Source organism: Trachypithecus francoisi, unplaced genomic scaffold, assembly GCF_009764315.1.
Source record: "Trachypithecus francoisi isolate TF-2019V2 unplaced genomic scaffold, Tfra_2.0 Lachesis_group12, whole genome shotgun sequence".
Taxonomy (NCBI): domain Eukaryota; kingdom Metazoa; phylum Chordata; class Mammalia; order Primates; family Cercopithecidae; genus Trachypithecus; species Trachypithecus francoisi.
In genome coordinates, this window is record NW_022681457.1 from 9,613,925 (window position 1) to 9,629,605 (window position 15,681).

The window sequence follows — 15,681 nt, forward strand, 5'->3', positions numbered from 1 at the left end:
CTGAGATTATAGGCGCCTGCCCCTATGCCCGGATAATTTTTGTATTTTTAGTAGAGACGGGATTTCACCTTATTGGCCAGGCTGGTCTCGAACTCCAACCCCTCAGGTGATCAGCCCGCCTTGGCCTCCCAAAGTGCTGGGATCACAGGAAGGAGCCACCGTGACAAGCCACCACACTTCTTTTAATGCTCAGCTGCCACCAATTTGAAATCCTTATGTTTTGAAGAAGGGACTCCGTGTTCTCATTTGCAATAGACCCCACCAATTATGTGGCTGGTTCTGGATGGAACAGCGGGAAGGGCAGAGGCCTGGGAGAAAGCAGCCGAGAACAGCAACGATGGAGAGATAAAAGGGAAATGAACTCTGGACGATATCCTGGCAGCAGCCTGGGAAAGCAAAGAGGGAGAAGAGAGAAGTGCGTCCCAGAAGCCTGGAGAGGAAGATGCACCGTGCCTTCCTTGTGGTCTCAAAAGCAGGCCAAGTATGATTTTTTTTTTTTTTTAAGGCCAGGCGCGGTGGCTCAAGTCTGTAATTTCAGCACTTTGGGAGGCTGAGATGGGTGGATCATGAGGTCAGGAGTTCAATACCACCCTGGCCAACATGGTGAAACCCCATCTCTACTAAAAATACAATAATTAGCTGGGCGTGGTGGTGCAAGTCTGTAATCCCAGCTACTCGGGAGGCTGAGGCAGGAGAATCGCTTAAATCCGGGAGGCAGAGCTTGTAGTGAGCCGAGATTGCACCACTGCACTCCAGTTTGGGCGACAGAGGGAGACTCCGTCTCAAAAAAAAAAAAAAAAAAAAAAAGATCCTCGATGGCAAGGATGTTAGTTTTGTATATTGACGGACCGCTAGGGCCTCAAACAGTGTCTGGCACACAGGAGAGGGCCAACCATTACTGAATGAGAAAAATGAATATCGGATGGTAAAGAAATGAACTAAGCAGGAGTTTCTCCACTGCGACCACAAGAGGGCGCCCGAGATACGCGTCAAACTCTCGCACTCCCAAGGTGGGTGGTCTCTGCTCCTCAGCCTGGAGGACCAGGGACAGGTGTGACCTGGACCACACCCTTTCTCCTTTGTGAGCCTTTATTTCCCCATGTGTAGCGTGGAGATGGAAATGCCTGAAATACGTTCCCGTGAGACGCAAAAAGCCAACAACGCATGCACGTGAATGTCTTCTAAGGGGTTATTGCATAAGTCGAAATCCATCTAATTGTGTACATTGAGAGGGGTTTTTTTTTTTTAGTAGAACAATAATAGCTAAATAAAGCTGCTAAAAAGTAAACAAAATAAAAATAAAACTTGCAATGAACAACAACAGAGTCATTAGGCTAGAGCAAGAAATCTGAAGGATGGCAATCCAGATCCCAATAAATGCACGAAGTTAGGTTTTTTTTTTGAGACAGAGTTTCGCTCTTGTTGCCCAGGCTGATTTGCAATGGTGCAATCTCAGCTCACTGCAACTGCTGCCTCCCGGGTTTAAGCAATTCTCCTACCTCAGCCTTCCGAGTAGCTGGGATTACAGGCATGTGCCACCACGCCCGGCTAATAGAAATATTGATTACATGAAGCGACCAGTGAGCACAGCGCTATCCTGTGAATTTATTAAAACATAAAACTAAATGGAAGCTCTGGAGTTGAAAAGTACAACACATTCCTAGCAGGATGGGAGACATTCACCAAAATCAATCATGTGTCTATATACTAACGAACAATAATTTAAAAATGAAACGAGGAGAGCAATTTCATTTATAAAGCCTCCAAAATAATAAAATGAATGGGAAGAAATTTTATTAAAAAGTATTAAATTGAGTATGTGTCAACCTTATAACTAAAAAAAAAAAAAAATTATTTATACCTGAGAAAAAAAATAAAATGAAATAAAAGTGCCCACTTGAAGGAGTTGAGAGTATTGGCTTAGAAAGAACAGGTGGCCAGGTGCGGTGGCTCACACCTGCCATCCCAGCACTTTGGGAGGCCGAGGCGGGCACATAAATAAAATATTTAAAATCTTTTATTAAAAAGAAATGAAAGACGTGGATAGTAAAACTTACAAAAGATGCTGAGGAGAAGTTAAAGATCTAAATAAATGGAGAGACCGAGTGTGGTGGCTCACGCCTGTAATCTCAGCACTTTGGAAGGCCAAGGCAGGTGGATTACCTGAGGTCAGGAGTTTGAGACTAGCTTGGTAAACATGGGGAAATCTGATGTGTACTAAAACAAACAAATAAACCAACAAAAACTTAGCTCCAGCCTGGGCAATAGAGCCAGACTCTGTCACGAAATTAATAAACAAATAAATACGTACATACATAAATGGAGAAACAGTTTATACATTCACAATAGCATCCAAAATAATAAATGTAAGAAATAAAATGAACCAAAAGTGTTGCAAAGCAGTAACATAATATGAATAAACCTCACTGACCACATCCTTCCTCATTCTTAGAAAGGGAATCATGGTCCTAGTGGTTGACCTGTGGCCGTGTAATTCTGTCCAAATATCCCCGAATGGTAAATGTGAAAACGGTAGAATGAATTCCATTGAAAATAAGAAAACAAGAAGAAATAAAGTCAGAACTCAAAAGTATTTTTGAAGGGTTATTGAGATGGATTTTTTTTTTTTTTTTTTTTTTTTTTTTTTTTTTAGACAGAGACTCGTTCTGTTGCCCAGGCTAGAGTACAATGGTGCGATCTCCGCTCACTGCAACCTCCACCTCCTGGGTTGAAGCCGTTCTGCTGCTTCAGCCTTCTGAGTAGCTGGTATTATAGGCATGCACCATCATGCCTGGCTAATTTTTGTATTTTTAGTAGAGACGGGGTTTCACCATATTGGCCAGGCTGGTCTCGAACTCCTCACCTCAGGTGATCCACCCACGTCGGCCTCCCAAAACGCTGGCATTACAGGCATAAGCCACCGCGCCCGGCCTATTTCTTATTATTTGATAATATTTGTAGTATCACATATCAATTTACGATGATAAGTGCACTTAACGTAAGATCTATCTTCTCAGCAAATGTATGAGGCTACAAGGCAGCATTGTTCCCTGCACACAGTAAAGCCGCACAGGAGACTCTAGGGTTTCCTCCTCCCGCATGACTGCAACTCAGGAGGGAAAATGAGGAGGTATCAGTCATAGGAAAGAGATCTTGGTACCTTGCCTGTTCTTTTTTTTCTTTGTGTTTTTTTTTGAGACAGAGTCTCGCTCTGTTGCCCAGGCTGGAGTACAGTGGCCGGATCTCGGCTCACTGCAAGCTCCGCCTCCCGGGTTCATGCCATTCTCCTGCCTCAGCCTCCTGAGTAGCTGAGACTACAGGCACCTGCCACCGCGCCTGGCTAATTTTTTGTATTTTTAGCAGAGACTGGGTTTCACTGTATAAGCCAGGATGGTCTCGATCTCTTGACCTCATGATCTGCCCGCCTCGGCCTCCCAAAGTGCTGGGATGACAGACGTGAGCCACCGCGCCCGGCCGCCTGTTCTTTCTAAGCCAATACCCTCAGCTTCTTCAAGGGGGCACTTTTATTTCATTTTATTTTTTTCCCTCAGGTATAAATAATTTTTTTTTTTTCAGTTATAAGGCTGACACATACTCAATTTAAAAATTCAAATAAAAACACCTCAAAAAATGAAGAGCCATTTAAACTCCCTTGACCTAATATTAATTGCTACAAACATCTTGATTAATATTTTCCTACAAACGTCTCCTTCCATAAACGTGTGTGTAAATCTGCATACATAATTTCACTCACACGTGGCCTCTATATACATGTTTTTTTCCTGTTTTGTTCACTCAACAAAATCCTCGGCATCTTCCATGTCAATAAAAGTTAAGCAGCACCATCTTTTTTTTTTTTTGAGATGGAGTCTTGCTCTGTCACCCAGGCTGGGGTGCAGTGGCCGGATCTCAGCTCACTGCAAGCTCCGCCTCCCGGGTTTACGCCATTCTCCTGCCTCAGCCTCCCGAGTAGCTGGGACTACAGGCGCCCGCCACCTCGCCCGGCTAGTTTTTTGTATTTTTAGTAGAGACGGGGTTTCACTGTGTTAGCCAGGAGGGTCTCGATCTCCTGACCTCGTGGTCCGCCCGTCTCGGCCTCCCAAAGTGTTGGGATTACAGGCGTGAGCCAGCACCATCATTTTTAATGACTACACAGTATTCCATTGCATTGGATTGGGGGGGCATTGTTGAACATTTAAGTGTCTATTAAGTGATGAGCAATATATTTCTAATTCACTGCTCTTCATTCTACAAGTATTTACTGAACATCTGTTATGTGCCCGGCCCTAAGTACCAGTGATAGAGTGATGATCAAGACAGAAGAGGTCCCTGGCCAAGTGAAGTCTCCATTCTAACTGTGGGAGGGGACAGCGTACAAGTCAATGAGTAGATAATTAGAAAGGAGGATGAACATCAAGAGGGAACGAAGACAAACCTCCTTAGCAAAGGGATGGGTGTCAGGGGAGTGGATTTCTTTCAACAGAGTGGTCTGGGAAGGCCCTTGTTGCTGAGGTGGTGCTGAGCAGAGACCTGGAGGCTGTGGTGCAAAGCAGGAGGTCAGCGCATCCAGGCAGAGATGAGGAACCCTGAGGCAGGGAGGGACCTGGTATCTTCAGGGAACAGCAGGAATGTCATGTGGCCTGAGGGCAGGGAGTGAGGGGCACAGGGACCAATCTTAAATTGGAGAGCTGAGTGAGTGTCCTGTAGGTCGCAGAGTTTGGGTTTTGGGCAAAGTGCACTGTGAAGTCACTGGAGATTTCAATGGTAACAAAACAATCTGATTTATGCTTTTAAAGGATCACTCTGGGGCCGGGTGCAGTGGCTCACACTTGTAATCTCAGCACTTTCGGAGGCCGAGGCGGGCAAATCACGGTCAAGAGATCGAGACCATCCTGGCCAACATGGTGAAACCCTGTCTCTACTAAAAAGACAAATAAATGAGCTGGGTGTGGTGGTGCGTGCCTGTAATCCCAGCTACTCTGGAAGCTGATGCAGGAGAATCACTTGAACCTGGGAGGCGGAGGTTGCAACGAGCTGAGATTGCACCACTGCACTGCAGCCTGGTGACACAGCAAGACTCCGTCTCAGAAAAAAAAAAAAAAAAAGATCACTCTGGCTACAATGTAGAGAGGGGCAACTGAGTAGCAAGAAATGAGCATGGAGAGACCAGCTAGGGGATGTTCCCTGGAGGAAGGGAGAGAGGGTGAACTGGCACCGTGGTGCTGGCAAGCCCGTGGCTGCATGAGGATGGATTCTGAAGGCAGAACAAGGGGAGAGGGTGAGAAAGAGAAGCAGTCGAGGGGATTTCTGGGTCTGCAGCTTGTCCAGGTGGGTCGTCGGGGGAGAAAACGTGGGAGAGCCACAGTTTTAATTTTCTCATGTCAATCCTTCCACTGTTTGTTTCTGGGTGAGTATAAGTCAGTATGAATGTATATTCTGATTCCCCCAATTCTTGGCACAATACAGACGTCATCCTGATGTTAATATCTAACCATACACTCTGGGATCTTGCCATAGAAGTACATAGGCTATTTTCTTTTTCTTTTTTCTTTTTTTTTTTTTTGAGAGAAGTCTCACTCTGTTGCCCAGGCTGGAGTGCAGTGGCGCCATCTCGGCTCACTGCACTCTCCACCTCCCAGGTTGAACCAATTCTCCTACTCAGCCTCCTGTGCTGAAATGATAGGGGCCCACCACCAGGTCGGGCTATTTTTTTTGTATTTTTAGTAGAAACAGGGTTTTACCATGTTGGCCAGGCTGGTCTGGAACTCCTGGCCTCAGGGGATCTGCCTGCATCCGCCTTCCAAAGTGCTGGGATTACAGTCAGGAGTCACCGCGCCTGGCCATGGGGTATTTTCAAATATATTTCTCCCTGGTCGTCTACATTCCAGGGTGACTGATGAGAAGTCTGGTGTAATTATGATAATAGAAAGTTAGTACACCATTGTCTTTTTTCTCCCACCTGTGAAGTCTTCTTTATTCTCTTTTTCCTTCGTGATAATGCAGCTTGGTGAGTGCGGTGAGCCCTTAGGGTAGTATTTCTTCTTTCTCCCTGGCATCACTGCTGGCTGGCTTCCTCCTTTCTGCCCTTACTTCTTGTTTTTCATTCCATCTACATACGTTGCATGTTCAGTGATTAATTTCCCAAACTTCATAATTTCCTTCTTCCTTCCTTCCTTCCTTCTTCTTCATTCCCTCCCTCCCTCCCTCCCTCCCTCCCTTTCTCCCTCCCTCCCTCCCTTCCTTTCTCCTCCCTCCCTCCCCCCTCCCTCCCTCCCTCCCTTCCTCCCTCCCTCCCCCCTCCCTCCCTCCCTTTCTCCCTCCCTCCTCCCTTTCTCCCTCCCTCCCCCCTCCCTCCCTTCCTTTCTCCCTCCCTCCCTTCCTTTCTCCCTCCCTCCCTCCCTCCCTCCCTCCCTCCCTCCCTCCCTCCTTTCTCCCTCCCTCCCTCCCTCCCTCCCTTCCTTTCTCCCTCCCTCCCTCCCTCCCTCCCTTCCTTTCTCTCTCTCTCTTAGACAGTGTCTCTGTCACCCACACTGGAGTACAGTGGCACGATCTCGGTTCATTGCAACCTCTGTCTCCCAGGTTCAAGCAATTCTCCTGCCTCAGCCTCCCGAGTAGCTGGGACTACAGGCGGGCACCACCATGCCCGGCTTTTTTTTTTAAGTAGAGACGGAGTTTGGAGTTTCACCATGTTAGCCAGGATGGTCTCGATCACCTGACCTCATGATCCGCCCGCCACAGCCTCCCAAAGTGCTGGGATTACAGGCGTGAGCCACCGCGCCTGACCCCAAACTTCATAATTTCTTAAAAAAAAAAAAAAAAGGTGCACTTAAAACAACACACATTTCATTTTAAGTGTGATTTTTATTGCATCTAAGTTTCGATATGAATAACATTGTCTGTTCATTTCTAAATATGTCACAACTTCCGTGTGTGTGTGTTTTTTAACAGTCACTCAGAATTTATGCAGATTTTTGTTGTTTTAAAAATGTGTGTTTTTTAAACGTTTGATTTTTGGTCTCTTATGTAATTTCTGTAGTCACAAAATGTGGTTTCATTGTATCAAATCTTTGGAGTATTTTGAGACCTCCTTGGTGGATTGAAAAGTGGTCAATTTTTGTCGATTTTTCATATGTTTCTGAAAAGAATGTGGGCTCTCCATGGGTGCTGTTTTGTGCGTATAACAACACACCAATAATGAAAATAACAGTTATGATAACAACCATTAATAATCAATATTAGGCTGGGCGCAGTGGCTCATGCCTGTAATCCCAGCACTTTGGTAGACCGAGGCAGGCAGATCACCTGAGGTCAGGAGTTTGAGACCAGCCTGGCCAACATGGTAAAACCCCATCTCTACTAAAAATACAAAAATTAGCTGGGCATGGTGGCAGAGGCCTATAATCCCAGCTACTCAGGAGTCTGAGGCAGGAGAATCACTTGAACCTGGGAGGCAGCGGTTGCAGGGTGCCAAGATTGTGCCATTGCACTCTAGCCTGGGTGACAAGAGTGAAACTCAATCTCAAAAAATAAATAAGTAAATAACAATAATCAATATTAGAACCCTTAGTAACTTCAGGCTCAGTCTGACTACTTTTCATTTTTAAGAAAGCATGCTTACTTTTGCCTTTCATTTTTCTATTTTTAAAAAAACTTTGTAAACATTTATGAGGTACAAGTGTAATTTTGTTGTATGTACAGACTGCATAGTGATGAAATCCGGACTTCCAGGGTATCCATCACCCAAATAATGTGCATTGTACCCATTAAGTAATTTTCTTTTCTTTTTTTGAGACAGAGTCTTGCTCTGTTGTCCAGGGTGGAGTACGGTGATGCAATCTCGGCTCACTGCAACCTCTGTCTCCTGTGTTCAAGCGATTCTCCTGCCTCAGCCTCCTGAGTAGCTGGGACTACAGGTGTATACCACCACACCTGGCTAATTGTTTGTATTTTTAGTAGAGATGGGATTTCACCATGTTGGCCAGGCTGGTTTCGAACTCCTGACCTCAGGTAATCTGCCCGCTTCAGCCTCCCAAAATGCTGGGATTACAGATGTGAGCCACCGTGCCCAGCCGGTTATCAAGTAATTTCAGTGTGAGTACCATTAACATAATTACACACTGAATAATCACAGCAGTTCTATGAGTTAGGCACCACTGCTTTTTTACTTTACAGAGGAAGAGGCAGAGAAATAGAGAGGTTAATAAACTTAGTTTAAAGCTACAGAGCTTATAACTGGCACGACCAAAATTAAAAATCTAGAGATCTGGCCTCTGGAATTGTACTGATAATCATACACTCATAACTTTCCCTGTACTTCCTATGTGCTAAGTCTCTTCATTCATCATTCATTAAAAAAAATATATTATATATATATATATATATTTTTTTTTTTTTTCTGAGACGGAGTTTTGCTCTGCCGCCCAGGCTGGAGTGCAGTGGCGCAGATCTCGGTTCACTGCAAACTCCACTTCCCAGGTTCACGCCATTCTCCTGCCTCAGCCTCCTGGGTGGCTGGGACTACAGGCGCCCGCCACCTCACCCGGCTAATGTTTTGTATTTTTGGTAGAGATGGGGTTTCACCATGTTAGCCAGGATGGTCTCGATCTCCTGACCTTGTGATCTGCCCACCTTGGCCTCCCAAAGTGCTGGGATTACAGGCGTGAGCCACCGCGCCCGGCCATCAAAAATATTTATTATGTACTGTGTGCCAGGGAGTGCTTCAGGTGCAGGGACACTATAGGAAACACTGCAGAAAAAGAATCTGTGGCTTCATGAGGATACATTGTAGTGGAAGGCAGATAGTCTACAATATTAATAAGTAAAATACATGCACATATGCCAAAGATTAATGATATATGCTGAGGAAAGAAGAAAGGCAGTGAGAAGTGATATGAAATCTGGAGGGAGTGTTGCAACTTCAGACAGGATGGTCCAAGAAGGTCTGAAGGATAAGGAGATACTGGGGTTGACAGTGAAGGAGAGGGAGAGGGGAGCCCTGCGCCTGTCTGGGTGAAGAGCGTTCCGGGTCCAGCATGGCATGTGGATAAGCCTGGAGGCAGATGCGTGCTTGATGATTTTTAGGAATAGTAAGGAGGTCACTGGGACTGCATCACAGTCAGTGAAAGGCAGAGTCGGAGGAGATGCTATCAAAGCACTAACCTGAGCTGGGGGATGGAAGTTGCAGTCGTGTCAATAGACTGAGGAGGGAAGCCCTGGTAGGCTTCTGAGCGGAAGAGTGGCACAGAGTGGCGAATGTTTTTATTGTATTGTGTTGTTATTTTACTACCCAATTGCATTTTCTTATCAGCATACCTTATTTTATGAAATTAGACCTGCATTTGGGAGGGAGAGTCTGATTTTCATGAAGGCATGTGGTACGCTTGTGACGATGACGCCAGCATTCCGGGTCAGCGGCCGTCAGCCCTGTCTCTGGGACATCTTGATGCAAGATGCTAATCAAATTAATTAACTCCCTGAGCGTCAGTGTTCTCATCTGTGAAACTGGCCTAAGGATGACAACATCTTCCCACAGTTGTGAGAATTAAAGAAATTACCCGTAAGGAGGACTCAGGGCAGTGTCTGGCATAGAGCAAGAGATCGGAAAAGTTACCTCTTCCTTGGATTGCCTCACACCGTTGTGACTTCGGGAAGCCATCTCACCAATATGTTCCAGACGAAAATATGATGATGCCACACTGAGGCTCAAAGCCTTTGCCACTCTCTTGAGGGTAAAATACCAAAACTCTACTTGGCCTTTTAGAGACTCCTGCTCAACCCATACACATTCTCTCCTTCGTTATTTTTTCCATCTGGAATCCACTCAACTTACAACAGGCAAATTATCTCCCGATGGGGACTTTCACAGAAGCTGTCTCCTCGGCCCACGTCTCCCGCAAGCCCCGCACGCTGCTGTTCCTGTTGCCAGTTTGTCAGTCCTCAGCCCCTGGTTACACTTCACAGTGCAAGTGGCTTCCTTTCCCTGGGTCAGCTCTCAGGGTCGAGTCCTCTTTCCTCCCTCCCTCCCTCCCTCCCTCCTTCCTTCCTTCCTTCCTTCCTTTCTTTCTTTTTCTTTCTTTCTTTTTCTTTCTTTCTTTCTTTCTTTTTTCTTTCTTTCTTTCCTTCTTTCTTTCTTTCTCTTTTTCTTTCTTTCTTTCTTTCTTTCCTTCTTTCTTTCTTTCTTTCTTTTCTTTCTTTCTCTCTCTCTCTCTTTCTTTCTTCTTCTTTCTTTCTTCTTTCTTTCTTTCTTCTCTTTCTTTCTTTCTCTCTCTCCCTTCTTCCCTTTCTTTCCTTCCTTCTTTCTCTCTTTCCTTCTGTCTTTCTCCTTCTTTCCTTCCTTTCCCCGCCTCCCTCCCTTCCTTCCTTCCTTCCTTCCTTCCTTCCTTCCTTCCTTCCTTCCTCTCTTCTTGCTCTGTCATCCAGCATGGAGTGCAGTGGTGCCATCTCAGCTCACTGCAACCTCCGTCTCGTAGGTTCAAGTGATTCTCCTGCCTCAGCCTCCTGAGTAGCTGGGGTTACAGGTGCGTGCCACCATGCCCCACCACCACGGGCTAATTTTTGTATTTTTGGTACAGATGGGGTTTCCCCATGTTGACCAGGCTGGTCTTGAAATTCTGACCTCTGGTGATCCACCTGCCTCGGCCTCCCAAAGTGCTGGGATTACAGGAGTGAGCCACCATGACTGGCCCAAGTCTGCTTTTCACACAAGGTCATAGGATATTTTTTTTCTCTAGAGCACTTACTGCATCAGCAGACATGGCTCTCAGTGTCACAAAACTCATGGCTCTCTTACATGGTGTAGGGTTGTCCCTGGAGGCAGCTGCCCCATAAGGGACTCTATCTCCGTCCTTCTTGCACTTAGCTGTGGACTCCCGACTAATTCCCACCCTTGGAATGTGAGCAGCAGTGATAAGCGACACTCAGATTTTTTATTTAAAAGGCACAGATGAGCCCTTTCCACTCTCTCTTTCTCTTTCCCCTCGCTAGTAACAGAACACTCCAAGGTTCTAGGGGAGGTTGGACCCCAAACTTGGAAGAATCTGGGCACCTGAGTCACCCAATGGAGGAGCTCCAGCTGCCAACCGGGGTCCCCCACATGGAAGTGTCACACGAGTGAGTAGTGACCATTCCATTGTGAAAACTGCAGATAGTTAGAGGCTAGTTTGTTAAAATCTACCGTTAGTACGCTTTGTATGACTTTTTTTTTTGAGATAGAGTTTTGCTTTTGTTGCCCAGGCTGGAGTGCAATGACGAAATCTCGGTTCACCACCACCTCTGTCTCCTGGTTCAAGCAATTTTCCTGCCTCAGCCTCCCTAGTAGCTGGGATTACAGGCATGCACTACCATGCCCAGCTATTTTTTATTTTTTTATTTTTTTATTTTTAGTAGAGATGGGGTTTCACCATGTTGATCAGGCTGGTCTTGATCTCCTGACCTCAAGTGATCCGCCTGCCTCAGGCTCCCAAAGTGCTGGGATTTCAGGTGTGAGCCACCGTGCTCGGCCTATACAACGTTTGAATACTCAGATGTGTGTTCTCCACATTAGACTGTGAGGTCCGTGGACTTGTGTGGCTCGTCTCTGACACAGACTCAAGCCCTTAATAGGTGCCTGGATATGTATGTTTTGATTCACACAAAAAGAACGTTGACCAAGCCTCACTGATGAAGGCTCACTGGGGAGGTGGACCACTGAAGGTTGTATATTCTGGATGGGGTGTAGGCAGCGTCGCCGTCTCCTTCAAGTCTGACCTCCAGGTTGGTGTTCAGACTCCCCCTCCACACCCCACAGTCATGGCTGCCCGTCTGGATTTGGTGTTTGGGTCAGAGATGACGTTCGGGCCGGGCATATGGATGATGACGTCTAAAGAGACAGTTCTCTCCTTTACCCCAGTCATGGGAAGGAAGAACGAAGCCTCATGGTGCCTTGCTGGGAGATACTTGGTAAGAAACCACAAGACAGTCGGGACCGAGTCTCTTTTTTTTTTTTTTTTGAGGCGGAGTCTCGCTCTGTCGCCGGGACTGGAGTGCAGTGGCCAGATCTCAGCTCACTGCAAGCTCCGCCTCCCGGGTTTACGCCATTCTCCTGCCTCAGCCTCCCGAGTAGCTGGGACTACAGGCGCCTGCCACCTCGCCCAGCTAGTTTTTGTATTTTTAGTAGAGACGGGGTTTCACCGTGTTAGCCAGGATGGTCTCGATCTCCTGACCTCGTGATCCGCCCGTCTCGGCCTCCCAAAGTGCTGGGATTACAGGCTTGAGCCACCGCGCCCGGCCGGGACCGAGTCTCTGAGCACTGCATCCCGAACATCTGCCGTCTGCAAAGCGGGGCCGGCGCAGGCAGCACAGCGCCCCTTACCATGCTTTCTTCCTGGACTTTCCCTTGACCGGTCTTGGCATGGCAGGCGAGGGATCGAGGGATCAGGGCTGGGAGGCGGGGAAGACAGCTCTCTCCCTGGGCCCATGTCTGGTTAGATCAATGCTGTGGGGGTTTAGTGATTGAAGAGGGAGCAGAGATGATGGCAGGAAGGCATTAACTGCCTAAGCCTCAGGCTTCGCAGCCCCAGGCTGGGACCAAGAGCTTACAGACTTCATCAAGTGCAGATTTCGAGCAAAGTACTGAGCATTTTAAATCCAGATTTCTCTTCCAGAGCTGAGTCTGGGCCACAGGACCTGAACTCAGGAGGGTCAGTCTCTCCAGTAATGGTGAGGGTCTGTCTTCTTGGAGCAACACAACGGACCCCCACCAGAAGAGTGGATGCTGGGTACCGAAGGGCTGGGCTGAGAGGGTTACTTTGGCAGTGGTTCTGGAGTCTAAATTTCTAAGGGCCTGGAGCTCATGAGACTCTAGATGCTGATTCTTTTCTGGAGAACTTCTCCAGAGTCACCATCCTGGCTGGTCCAGACTCAACATTCCATGTGAAGAGCTCTGGGAACCTCTGGGGCTGGGAGCCTTCTGGGCCTGATGAGTCCGGTGGGATGGAGAAGACGATCTTGACGTTAAAGATAAAGATTTCGGTGGGAGTCCAGGAAAATGTCCCAGCTGTCCATCATACCCACAACAGCAAACGACTCAGGACTTTGCCACGGTCACCATGGCAGCCAAAACCACAGCTGGTGATCTGGGGCTGGACTCATACCAGAGGTTACCCGGGTTCAGGTTCTGCATCCTCGGTTCAGAGAAAGAGGAAACGGAGTGGGCCGTGGGGACCCCGTCCTTCATCGAACTCCAGAACGAAGGGAACTGGGAGGGGAGAAGGCGACTACCCTGCACAGAGAAGCTTCCCTCGGTTCTAGTGGTTTCTATGGCTCTCTGCAGGTTAGCTAAGATGTGCACGGGTTCCAGAAGCAATATGAGAACTTTTATCTTTAATATTACTTGAAACTTTGGTTTTGATTTCCTTCTAAGTACAGAGGAGTCAATCACCCCACATGGCCCATCAATCAGGGTGTCACAACGTCATGCTCCTTGGCTGTTCAGTCTCAGGTACGTTTCTTCTTCTTTTTCTTCTTTTTTTTTTTTTTGAGACGGAGTCTGGCTCTGTCACCCAGGCTGGAGTGCAGTGGCCAGATCTCGGCTCACTGCAAGCTCCGCCTCCCGGGTTTACGCCATTCTCCTGCCTCAGCCTCCCGAATATCTGGGACTACAGGCGCCCGCCACCTCACCCGGCTAGTTTTTTTTTGTATTTTTTAGTAGAGACGGGGTTTCACCGTGTTAGCCAGGATAGTCTCGATCTCCTGACCTCGTGATCCGCCCGTCTCGGCCTCCCAAAGTGCTGGGATTACAGGCTTGAGCCACCGTGCCCGGCCCGTTTCTTCTTGAGATTATTTTTCACATGAGGCAGAGATGTGTGGTTGCTCACCAGAAAAAAAAAAAAAAAAAATTCTGTGCTTCCCCTTACAGTGCATGCATTGGAATCTCTGGAGGTGGCTACCCCCACCAAGGGACTTTTCTCCTAGTCTCCTTTGCATCCATGTGTGACTGACCATAATGACTATTTATAGCCAAAAGTCTGGACAGAAATGATGTGCGTCAATCAACGTTGTAAGTGTGCAAATATTTTCTGTGTCTCCTCTTTCTGTGTGAAGGATGGGACGCCATTGCCCAAGGGGATGATATGATGGCAGAAACGGGTCTCCCTGAGTCATCCTGGAGATAAAATTCAAATTTCGCCCAGAGAAACCCTCATTGGTCATTTACATGAGTGAGATGCCAAACCTTATTGTGTTAAGCCGTCGGTATTTTTTTTTTTGAGACGGAGTCTCTCTCTGTCGCCCAGGCTGGAGTGCAGTGGCACGGTCTGGGCTCACTGCAAACTCCACCTCCTGGGTTCCTGCCATTCTCCTGCCTCAGCCTCCTGGTAGCTGGGACTACAGGCGCCCGCCACCTTGCCCGGCTCATTTTTTGTGTTTTTAGTAGAGATGGGGTTTCACCGTGTTTGCCAGGAGGGTCTCGATCTCCTGACCTTGTGATACGCCTGCCTCAACCTCCCAAAGTGCTGGGATTACAGGCGTGAGCCACTGCCCCCAGCCGGCCTTTTAAGACTTACTTATTATGGTGGTGAATGTCACCCTCACTCTTATCTCACAATAGTAGCTAAATAATTTGTGATTTGCTCTTTGATCCTGTCCCTATCATCATTAGACTCAGAGCTCTGTCGATGGCAGGGGCTGGATATGTTTATGTTTTGTTCACTCCTGAATCTCAAACATCAAGCAGATAATAAGCAATTGATAAATATTGGTTGTTGGGCTTCTGAAGAAAGAATAGTCACACATTGGTGTTTAGAAAAGTTTATAAGGGAAGTAGCCGAGTGCGGTGGCTCATGCCTGTCATCTCAGCACTTTGGGAGGTCGAGGCGGGCGGATCACCTGAGGCCAGGAATTCAAGACTAGCCTGGCCAACGTGGGGAAACCCTGTCTCTACTAAAAATACAAAAATTAGCTGGGTGTGGTGGCACGTGCCTGTAATCCCAGCTACTCGGGAGGCTGACGCAGAAGAATCATTTGAACCCAGGAGGTGGAAGGTTGCAGTCAGCTGAAATTGTGCCACTGCACTCTAGCCTGGGTGACGAGAGCGAGACTCTGTCTCAAAAAAAAAAAAAAAGAAGAGAGAAGTTTATAGGGCAAGTGGCTTGTCTGAGGTCACTGAGGCTGTGGGACAGCACGTCACAGGAGAAGCTCATTCTGGCTGACTTTCCAGCTGGTGTTCCGCACCTCTCTCAGTATCTTAGGAACAAAGTTACCACGACACACCCATTAGAGTGGCCAAATTCTAAAACGCAGACGATACCACATACTGGCATACTGGAGAGGACGTGGAGCAACAGGGATTCTCATTCATTGCTGGTGGGATTGCGAAATGGTCCAGCCACTTTGGGAGACAGTGTGGCAATTTCTTCTAAAACTAAATATAGCCTTACCATATAATCCAGCAATTGCATTCCTTGGTATTTACCCGAGGAAGTTTGAAACATATGTTCACATAAAATCTGCATATGGACCTTTAGGGTAACTTTATTCATAATTGCCCAAACTTGGAAGCAACCGAGATGCCCTGCAGTAAGTGAGCGGATTAACTATGTGTCCAGACAATGGAATATTATCCCGTGCTAAGAAGATATGAGCTCTCAAGTCATGAAAAGACGTGGAGAGCTAAGTGTATATCATTACATGAAAGAAGTCAGCCCA

General features: G+C 47.1%; 1 protein-coding gene and 1 long non-coding RNA gene across 2 annotated transcripts in view; one reads left to right on the forward strand and one right to left on the reverse strand.

The window, feature by feature from the left end:
* The window catches only part of LOC117091354, a 161,063-nt gene that overhangs the window by 10,909 nt on the left and 134,473 nt on the right, over window positions 1-15,681 (forward strand).
* On the reverse strand, window positions 5,550-14,512 carry LOC117093706. Its single transcript, XR_004441209.1, has 2 exons — window positions 14,479-14,512; window positions 5,550-5,663 (listed from the first exon to the last, which is right to left on the reverse strand). It is a non-coding gene; the product is annotated as an uncharacterized LOC117093706 (long non-coding RNA).